Below are 11,907 nucleotides of genomic sequence, written 5' to 3'. Positions count from 1 at the left end.
GAAACCCATCTGGGTCCAAATGGAGGCCAACACCTTGACTAAATCCATAATGCAAATAAATAATTTCATTTAATACCCGTGCAAGGTGATCAGATAACGTTATTTTGTGCAATTTATAAAAAATATTTAGTTTCATATTACTGGGAATGGGACTTTAACTATAAAAATGTCGACCGTTGACTGCTAGTTCAGAAGTTAGTAAAATCGACATCAAATAGGAAACATTATGAGTAGTGTTAAAAACATTGACTGGCATTTTTTTTCTTATTTGGTATATATACGGTTGAAAAATATTTGCTTAATTTGGATAACTAACAAGAATTGTGATTTTTTCCAACCACTTCCTAGTACAAACCGGAAGGCTCGTAAGGACTTTGAAAGAAGAATGTGTGATTGAAATTCCATCATCAAGGGACAAAATACTTAAAGCAAGGAAAATATCACTAGTATCTTGATGAAGCCACCGACCGGAAAAATTAGAACCATACTTTTTTTTGGACGCGAGGTCTACGGTTAATAGAATTTTTTAAATTTAACCATGTACTAGAGCTGCTATGCCAAATGAAGAAAAATAAATTTTGCTAATTTATTAAGATCTCTTACTATAAACTTATATATATTGGAACACGTGTTCATCACCTGCATTTGTCTTGATAATATATAATGACGAAATGCGGAAAATTTTAAATTCGAAATTTCTAAGGAACACGAGTTCCGATATCATGATAATACATTCGTATTTTAATAAAAGTTTATCAGAAAACCTATTGATTTATTCTTCAAGGGCCTGCAATTCTTTTTTAACCAGATTATGAATAATTTGAAGAGATTATTAATAAAATAGAAATACTCACTTTTCTCTGTATACGCCTTTTGGAATCGGTTCTCTGTGGAATTTTAGGAAGCAAAGGCCACCAAAATTCTGGATTAATAGAACAGGTTTCTCAAAAACATTTCATTCCTCTCTTTTCTGATAATAAAAATCAAAATTTTCCGGTTCGTAAAACCTCGTCGTAAGAACAGACAAGTATATCGACCATTTCTAATTAGACCAGATCATATTTGAATTTGGCTAAAATATGCAAAAACCCTTCAGTACTTTCATCACATTTGTTCAACTTGAAATTTTTATACATATTTTAAATACGCTATATACATCTCATATTTTGAATTTCCGTAAAAACAAATGTTTTAGAAATAACTGCATGCATATGTCGGAAAGATAACTTTATCTTTCCGACATTTGCATTAAAAATACATATTACTATTTCTAAATAATACAATTTTAATATAAAACAAAATGTTGTCAAAAACGCTAAGCACAGTTTTTTTTTTAATTTTTACTCCAATCATAGAAAAATTGAGAGAAACACGTTCGTTTTGTTTGGGAATTTTTTTAAAAAACAGTAGGTACGTTCAGTTTATCTCGTTCATATAATAAAAAATAATAAATAATTTTAAAAGTTAAGATAAATTAAAATAAAGTTACGATAGCGGTTCGAAATATGAATTATTCATTTTGGCTATTTTTATGATTTTATTAATGGATTTCAGTGCAAATATTTGAGGCAAAATAGAAAGAGTTGTTATTGCTCTTTGTAACGTTAAAAAAATTATGTATTTCCGCAATACAAAAATTATATAAAATTACTTTTATAAAATATGAACCTAAAACTCTGGAGGACGAAACATTCTCAAATATGCATATTATAATCTGATTTCCAATTATTAGTATTCAATACATAAAGCTGATGCCATGGGTGTGGCCGGCTTGCTAACGCATAATAAAATATATATGTTTGTTAATTGATGCTGAATTATGTAGGTAATATTCATCAATCTAAAAATAATCTCTAGAGGTGAACATACTGATAAAGGCTAATAATAATGTTTTCCGCTGATGGTATGATAATGTATTATGTTACATTGAGTTAAGCTGCTGCCACACGCAAAGCTCACATCAAAAGTTAATGTACAGCGCATCATCTTTTCTACCGACACACGACGCTATCAAATATTTCTTCCTATGGTAGGAGAGGGGGTCAGTTGAATTCGAGAGCGGCCGAGGAACATAATTTCATCTGTCAAAGTGACAACTTTACTTACTGACAGCTTGAGCACGTTTTCGAAATGGATGATACTTGTCGCCTATTGCTGGATCTGTTGGACAGCTCATCCTCAGATGGTGATGCCGCCAAATATATAATTATAAATGCTATTTATAAACTTTTTAGATTTTAAACAATCTGCGCGTAAATAGCGCATTTTCACATAACCTGACATAACCTCTCCGTCGAATCAGGAAATTCGCAGTTCGCACGCCGATCGACGAAAGCGACATATAATAAATTATTGTAAAATAAGCTCACGTCGATTTCCAAAAATGTCGAAGGCAAAGGCGGCAAGGACCAACACCAGGGCAGGGAACGAGAAGAGAGCACGAGAGCTGACGAGAGCAAACCAGATTACCCAGGAAAACAATTGAAAACAATCAACAAACGAACAAACTAGAAGCTTCTCTATGTAGGTATCAGGCCGTCCAACTTTATCAAAAAACCGAATGATATTACCATATAAACATACTGAGTTAAAAATATGATTAATTTTGAAAGGGCGAAAATTTGTTTACTTCAAATTCAAATATTGATTATATTTATATTTTAAATATATGTTAAGTATGTGTGCCAAATAAAGTTTTTTTTATGTTTCTAAATTTACTAGCACACATGACGATATGAGCTAACATAATAAATAAGAAATGCATTATTAGGCTGCTTATGTCATGGCTGTCAAAGGGAACACGGAACTTAGTTGGTAGCTCCGTAATTAAAATGACCCCCTCTCCTTTTTACGGCGGAGAGGGGGACGCATAACTTTTCAAATATCGCGTCGGGAGCGGTTACGTAAAATAAATTCGGTTAGCGAAGTTCAGAACCACACTTAATAGCGCGTTATCTTTTTACGTGTGTCGGGTCTGTATGGGATTGTATGGCGAGCGCTATTGTGCTTTAAATTATCTGTTGATGTGAGCTTTGCGTGTGGCAGCAGTTTTATAGTCTGTATTTATACAATCGATTGAAGTAACCAAACATAGAGATCACCAGAACAAAGAATGTAAAGTGAGGCCTTTTTCTTGCCAAATTTGGGTACGGTAGTAATGTAGTTCACTGATCTTCTGAGAAGTAGGTACCTAGCCAAGAACGTGAAAAACATACACAATTCAAACAATTGGTTCGATAAGGTTACGATGTCAACGGCTTTGGCCCATCAAAATAAATTAGATAAATGTTGGCAGGTAGGTGTACCTTTCCACATTTTATGAATTATTTGAAGATATTAAAGAATTTCAAGATTTTCAAGAATTTTAAGATATTCAAGAGTTTCAATATATTTACGTATTTCATGATTATCAAGAATTTTAAAATAATAAAGAATTTCAAGTTTATCAAGAATTAAAAGAAATTCAAGAATTTCAAGATATTCAAGAATTTCAAGATGTTCATGAATTTCAAGATGTTCATGAATTTCAATAATTTCAAGATATTCGAGAATTTCAAGGTATTAAAGAATTTAAAGATTTTCAAGAATTTCAAGCTATTCAAGAATTTCAAGATATTCCAGAATTTCAAGGTATTCAAGAAATTCAAGATGTTCAAGAATTTCAAGAATTTCCAGATTATCAAGAATGTCAAGATTATCAAGAATCAACATATGTAATTCATAGAACAATTTCAACAAATACATGATTGCATTCACATATTCACAAATTCACAAATTTTATACTTACGAAAGAAAAGAAAAACCCTCGAGGAATCCAAATTAGTAATTCGGATAACCTTACTTTAAAGGCCCATCAAATTTAAACAATACAATAAGTGACGGCCGGCATAGTCCAGTGGTGACGCATTGGACTGCCATTCCGAAGGTCGCGGGTTCGAACCCGGCGTGCGCAAATAAATTTTATTTTATTAATTTGTGTTATTTCATAATTAATTAATTAAAATAATATATAGTATATTTGCGGCACGTTTCAGAGTGGAAGATACTACCAGTATCGCCCTGGTGTAAGACCACCATTCAGAATTGAAACGTTGCTCCAAATGGCTTTAGCCGTGTTTAGTGACTAGATCTGAATAGCCAGGTACTTCCCCACCTTCCTCTTTCCCTTCCCCACTTACCTTCAGCCTCACAACATCCCCCAATTGGGGACGCCATAGTCTCACTGGCTCCAGACGGGAGCAGTTGGGACTCTTGTGAGGTATTCACTATAAAAAAAAATATATAAAAAAGTGGGGAAACTTTAAAGGGAAATTAATAACCAGTAATATTTAATCGGCAATAAAAATAAAAGCAACTTAATCTTCACTGTAAATACGTTTATGGAAAAAAATTAAATAGAATAAAAGACATAAATTTGTTTTAGACCACTTTAACAATGGTGTTGAAAGTACTGAAGGGTTAAACAGCGCCATATATTGGACAAACACGTTTTTTTCGAAAAACAGCGCCATCTGTTGGATATAAAATCAACACGAGCTATTGTTTCTCTATCTGCACAGACAGATTGAGCCAAAGTTATGCGAGACGAGGTACAGTTAGTATAAAATTTATAAAATCTTAATTTTCGTTCATTCTAAATCCAAAAATCTCCGAAAGTTCTTCATCGATTGCTTTGATTTTGAAACAAGGTAACATTCGAATACGCGTATGTTTTTATATACCTATATTATATATATATATCACCTGTGGCAGGTACAAACGCGGGAAACAGCTAGTTCCAAACATTATTGTGATGTATGGTAATAAAGTAGAGTACTTAAGCGATAGATGGCGCTAATCATAAAGCTTACTCCAGAGTCCGACAGATATCGCTAGAGTGTAACAATTACTTGTGAGATGAGATTGACAGGGAACAAACTTCTCGAACCAGATAATTACCAACCCTCGGGTAATGAACAGTGTAGCTAAATCCAGACCTATTATTTGTAACGTAATTAAACACAATTATAAGTAGAACCTTTTACTTTTTACAAAGAGTTCCCAACACTTAAATCTTCAAAGTAAGATATAACAATTATAAACAAAAAATAAATCTAGTAATATTTTAATCCGGTTCTGTATCTAGAGTGAAATCTAAATATCCCACGATGTGACATTTCACTGGCTGCATTCAAATCACTATTGGACTTTTTGGCAGAGGTCCGATCAAGGTTTCATTTTGGCCAAAGATTAACGAATCAAAATCGAAGGCCATTGTCTTTTGGAGCATATCACGAATAAATGAGATCGATTTGCAATTTTTTACTAATGATAATATATTGTAAGGACGGTCTTTAGGGTTCGAAGGTCGTAGTTTCAACTACTTAGCGTGAAAAATCAGTGAATATTATAATTGTAGGATTGATGAAGATGTAAGTATAAAATATTTGACTCTGAATCATTGCTTGTCATAAACAAATATTGTCAATAATATCTTTATAGTATAATTATATTTTTCTGTTGACAAATAGAAATTTACCTTTGAATGGCCACCATTAGTAATGTTGAAAAATCGCCACATCACTCCAAAAATTTCACATCTCAAATATAGAATTTTTCATTATTAAAACAAATTCTCCTAAGGCTAATTTTTTCGCTTTTGGTTTCGTTGAAATTGTTGTAATTCCCTACTGGTTTGGTGATAAATATTATTTAAACGATATTAGAAAAAAATATTCCACGCTTTATGTTCAAATCTAGAAGTTATAGAATAATTTAAACTATTTGAAACCAAAGATTCCGACTGCAATTTGAGAAAAAAAAATTTAATTTAGTGATGTTTTATTAATTTTTTTTTTTATATTTAACGACAAACAAATGAGGTGACGGTAATGTTTATTATACATTTGTCTAATAATATGTGATCATTTATTTTATTTTAGAGTTTAGATTAAAAACATACAGTGAGTGATTTTTAAAACCTTTTATGTTAGCATTCAAAATTTAAATATTCCAAAAATGATTTTTTTCCAGAAATAAAATCTGAAAAACTATCTCATCACCTTTTAAAAGCAGTTTTTAGTTTTCGGATACGTTTAGAAATATTTAATTTTCATAATTCGTGGTTAGGCTCGCGCTTTCGTCTTGTTTATACGCAACACATAAATCACGTCGACATAAAATATATTATATCATCCCTCACATAAACAACATCAAATATGGTTTACTCTATAACTCACCGGTGTTGATGTCCAATATAACAAAAAAAAATAGAAAGTATATACATATAGGTAATACAATGTTGAAAGTATATACAATGGAATAAACAACATTTAAATTGATTAGTTTTAAGGTGAAATATATCTCACAGATCCGAATACTTATTTCCGAGACTGTGAAGTCTTATGTAGATATTCAGGTACCGTTTGGCTCAGGACCGCCATTGCATCCACTTCACGGAATAAAAATACAAAATTATACATTCCAAACGTACTGAAATATAACCTTATTCCCATCTTTTTGGCTCGCTTACAATTCGACTTTTTACGGAGCATACTTACCTTTTTAGTACCTACCTACCTACTTACTTTAGTGACGCTCTGAAAACTGCAATGCTGCGGAGATAATATATTATTTCTATGTAAACTCTTCATCTACGCACACTCTTCATCTATGCAAACACGTAGGCATGTCGAATTTATTACAAGTTGTTTATATTCGACGTCACCCTAGGTGGCTCAGGTCAAGGTCAATACAAGTTTCGCTTTATGGCAATGAACCGATTGACCTAATATTGGGAGTTGTCCTTGGCTAGGAATTGACCTAGTTTGGTGTCACTGCTTGTCTAAATCTTTTGAAATTGTTGGCTAATCTGACATAATATTAAAATTCATCATTCTCATTTCAAAGAAAATTAAATATACTTTTATTTTGGGAACCGTCGGTTTTTATTTGAATGCCTGTGGTAAATGGCAACCCCAATAATTGGGGTATGTTGTGAATCAAAAATGTTTGGGGAAGATAAGGAGATTAGGAAGAGAAATGCTGGATTAAAATCATTTCATCTTACATACCTAAACATATTAATATTGTAATCGTCGTTAGAATTGATAAGGTTGTATTTGTATTACAATAACTCCTTGGTTTAAAGATGGCATTATGGACTGTACATTAATCATCTTACATCCTGATGAACGACTTACGTGTTATGACCGCATTGCCACCACAACATTTTATCATTATTATACAAAAGAATTCGAGAAAGACTAGACAGGAAAGATTGTGTAACACATTTTCAATAAGAAACACGATAAAAAGAGGTGTGTGTGTTGATTCATTCTAGGTGCGTTTTTAGTTTTTCGTTTCGTAATCATGACAATAATAAGTTTAGAGATGTAAGCTACTGACATCTATGATAACTAATTGAAACTAGAATCATTCAAATTTCGAATCCTAGGGACGGATAGAAAACTAGCGATGCTCTTGGACAGAAAATCTCAACTATAAACTTCCTATCATGATAGTCACCATAACGTAACTTCTGCTCAAAACAAAGCGTTATTCTAATTTGAGTTATATTTTCCTACTGTAAAATTCAAAGCTATGGGTAAACATAACTTGCACAAAGTTTATTAAAAAAATAATAACTAAATTAGCGACCAGAGGGGACGCGAACACGGCACACGGAGACAAATTAGTATTGCTGATTTATTAAAATCCTGTTAAAAACGGGACAGTTTGCCGTTTCTTAATAAAAATTAAGTACTTTCCGAATTTATTGGAACACGTGTTCATGCACCTGGGTTTGCCATGTTGTATAATGACGAAATTCGAAAAAAGAAAGATTTTTATGAACACGTGTTCCGACCGGCGTTAATACATTCCTTTTGTACTAAAACTTTAATATGAAACCTTTAATATATTCTTTTAGGGCCTGGCCTGAAGTCCCGTTTTTAACAGGTTACTAATAATTTAAAGAAAATTTTAATAAATCAGTAAGGTTTCTCCGTGCGGTTAAAAACGGGATTGTGGGCCCTTAACGAATGATTTAATAGATTTCCTGATAAACTATAAGTAAAATGCAAATAAATTAGCACAATATATGAAAACGTTTTTTAGCCGGATTCTTAATAAATCTTAAATAAATTAGCAATACTAATTTTTCTCCGTGAAATTTTCATCAGAAAGAAGCATTGCTTACATACTGCATTAAACTTGTCGAATTAAAAAAAAGAATAAAGCACTGAAATTAAAAAATAAAACATTTTAAGAATTGGAAAGCATTTCGTACGAATTTTTTTTTAACAGCTACTCAAATTCGATTAACGAATATGATTCACTTGTGGCAGGTATTACTCGGTGACGTTTCAAAAGGATATCTCAGTCGGAAGGGTATTCATATGCATCAATACACACAATCCTAATTTGTGTTGAGAAGTTCAACTCTAATTACGCGGTATATACGCAATCCCAAGGATTCGTAACTCTAAATATTAATTTTACTGATCGTGAAAAAAAAAAATTATTTGAATATTTTTTAAATATTGTCATTATATGACATACTGTTATTTAATCATTGATGAAGAAGAATACATTAATTAATCTCAGTATCTCAGTGGTAGAGTGTTGTCCCGGTAAGACGGGGGTCTTGGGTTCGATCCCCAGTTGTGACCATTAAATTTTTTTTCTTTGACTTTTCTGTTTCATGTTTCTATTAGATACCTTCTTCAATTATTAAAAAAAAAGAATTCAGAAAAATTTCCCTGGTATTATAAGTTTTGTTATTAATTTGTAAAATTCGTAAAGTCTTATAAAATCTTCACGAAAATGAAAATTTTAGAAATGTGCCGTATGTGTGGATAAAATAATCTTCTTAAAATAATAAAATAACACTGTTTTTAAATCAATGAAGATAAAAAAAAAATATGTGGAAAATTCACTAAGCTCATTTTTTAATTTCATTTAATTTATGTAAATTTTTGCATTTTATAAAAAATAATTGTGTTTTAAGAATATTTTCTTAATTTTTATTAAAAATATTTTTTTATTTAAAGTAATTCAAAGTTAAAACTATGTTTAACTTTTTAAATTTTATTATTACGTGCTACGTGAAATCGAACAAATAATATAAAATATAAGATCATTGTTGATGTTTGCTATTACTAAGGTCAGGCTAAGGCGACATATCCATAACATATTGTTCCAATTTTAACTTTTTAAATATTATTATTACGTGCTACGTTAAATAAAACAAATAATATAAAATATAAGTTCATTGTTGATGTTTGCTATTACTAAGGTCAGGCTAAGGTGACATTTCCATTACATATTGTTCCAATTTTAACTTTTTAAATTTTATTATTACGTGCTACGTTAAATCAAACATATAATATAAAATATAAGTTCATTGTTGATGTTTGCTATTACTAAGGTCAGGCTAGGGCGACATATCCATGACATATTGTTCCAATTTTAAATGTTTTCGGTCCAAATTATTCAATGACTTTAAAAAAATACATCTCCCTCCATGTTATTAATATTGCGACATGTTTTGCATAAAAGGTTGGTAACATCAGAGCTGAATCTGGAGATTTAATTTATACTTATAATTTCATATTTTATTACCCAAGAAGCTAACGTGTACCCGGCGGCGTTGCCCGGCTTTTCCTTCTGGAAGAAATTCTCTAAATGATAGTGAAAACCCTGTCAAAATCCGTTGCGTAGCTTAGAAGAACTGAGCGCACAAACAGACAAAATTAGTGACTTGATTTAATAATATTTAGAGACATCACAGACATAGGAATTAATAGACGAGAAGATAATGGCGAGGGGTAAAATCAACTGTTGAAGAACGAAGGGGGTTAAGCTGACTGTGATTCGTCAATAAATCAATCTGACAGTAAATATGCATCTCGCATTATAATATCACCATTTAGTTCTTAAAAGTAAAATCTGCTTTTGAATGAATAGACAATATAGACATTTTTACATGGGAGCGCAAATTACTCGCCACGTTATGAACTAATTTAAGAAGTCCAAATCCGGCAGTAAATTTCTTCTGTTTGCAGAGTCGTAGTTAGTTTCAGAGTATTTAGTTAAGACGCTTTTACAAATGTTTCATAATTTACTTACCCAAGTAAACAACGATGAGCACACTTGAGAATCGCTACATTGTGATGTGATAGTATATGTTTCTAAAACTGATCCATATAATACGGTGTGAATAAGCTTAAAATAAAGTAAAATAATGCTTACTTATGGAATGTAATACGACAATTGGGTTTATTCTCTTTTTCACATCTATTTTTACAAGTTTTCATATCACAAGTCAACATTTTGCCGTGTTATTTCGTAAAATGAACCGATGATGCCTCGACCATAGTTCGCACAAGAATGATGACGTCACGTTTTCAAATTTCACTTGAGGCCATACGCGAGCCCAGCCGGCTCCAATGGAACCGGTATGGGGAGTGGGGATAATACGCTTTTAATCACTTAGGGCAGGTCTACTAATATTCATATGTCTATGAGAGACATTTAAAAAACACCATTACATTCAACCGGTAAATTAGCTTCAGGTCGCGCAATTAGAGTTGACCGGAACAACAACTCTGTGTATTGGTGCAACACAAAATGAATATTGCTAATTTATTAAGGATGGATTGTTTCATAGAATTTGAATAATTCTTCAAATTTCAAAGTTGATTTTCAAGTTCTGTGAAAGATTTTTTCAAGTAATGTTATTATTTCAGTTCTCTCGAGCAACTAGCCTATAATGATAAAATAACAGAACTTGAATAGAACTTTCACAGAACTCGAAAATAATGTTAAAATTTGACGAATTGTTCAAATTCTCCGAAACAACCCGTCCTTAGAATCTCAAATTTTTGGTAACCTGGTTAAAAACGGGATTGCAGGCTATTTCCTGATAAACTTTTAGTAATTTTCTAATATATCGGACCACGTGTTAATGCACCTGCTTTGATAATATATAATGACGAAATGCGGAAATATTAGGATTTTTGTGAACACGTGTTCCGACATCGTGATAATATATTCGTAGTTTACTAAAAGTTTATCAGGAAACCTATTAATTCATTCGTCAAGGGCCTGAAATTCCATTTTTAACCGGATTGCGAATAATTTGAAGAGATTATTAATTTAAATATTGAAGACAATATAAGTGATTTCTAAACGAAAATCTGAAACAGAAAAGTCTAGAATGAATATTTATTTTTCGGAATAACTTTATTCCGAAAAATAAATATTCATTCTAAACTTGCAGAAAAGTCAATAGATGTCGCACATTAAAAATAAAAAATAAGATAGGTTTATCTAAAAAGACGCTGTATGGATTGCATTTAGTTCGGGTTGAATCTTGCGATCATACATAAAGATAGTTGCCAATAAAAATGTGCGGTGAAAAAAATGAAGACAATGTTAGAAGTTCTTATTCGAAGTATGATACAGTTAAAAGTGACCGAGGGGAATAGGGTCCCATTAGCTCAGTCGGTAGAGCACTGTCCCGGAAAGACAAGGGTCCTGGGTTCGAGTCCCAGATGTGACCGTTTCCTTTTCTGATTTTTCTGTCTCAGATTTTCGTTTAGAAATCACTAATATTGTCTTCAATATTTAAATATTACAATTTGAGGTTTTACTCAATAAAGTTATTCCGAAAAATAAAGATTATTAATTATTTAGCTATACTCATTTTTCGCCGCGTATACGTATTGTAAAATGATGTCCTTGCAAAACGTCGATGAGAAACAAAATGTTTAGCTTATGCTTATCGTTTTTAGCGAAAAGGGGATAGCAACTCAAGTTACCTACAAGTAGAAATTTCCAGCAGTCAATAAAGGGTAAAAGGTTGTGCATGTCCCAAGAAAATAATTTGGAACACAAAATACAGGGTTTTATTTCGGTAGATGT

This window comes from Hesperophylax consimilis, chromosome 14 (genome assembly GCF_061612785.1).
Source record: "Hesperophylax consimilis isolate HC1 chromosome 14, BYU_Hcon_1.0, whole genome shotgun sequence".
Taxonomy (NCBI): Eukaryota; Metazoa; Arthropoda; class Insecta; order Trichoptera; family Limnephilidae; genus Hesperophylax; species Hesperophylax consimilis.
Note: the sequence above shows the minus strand (reverse complement) of the source record.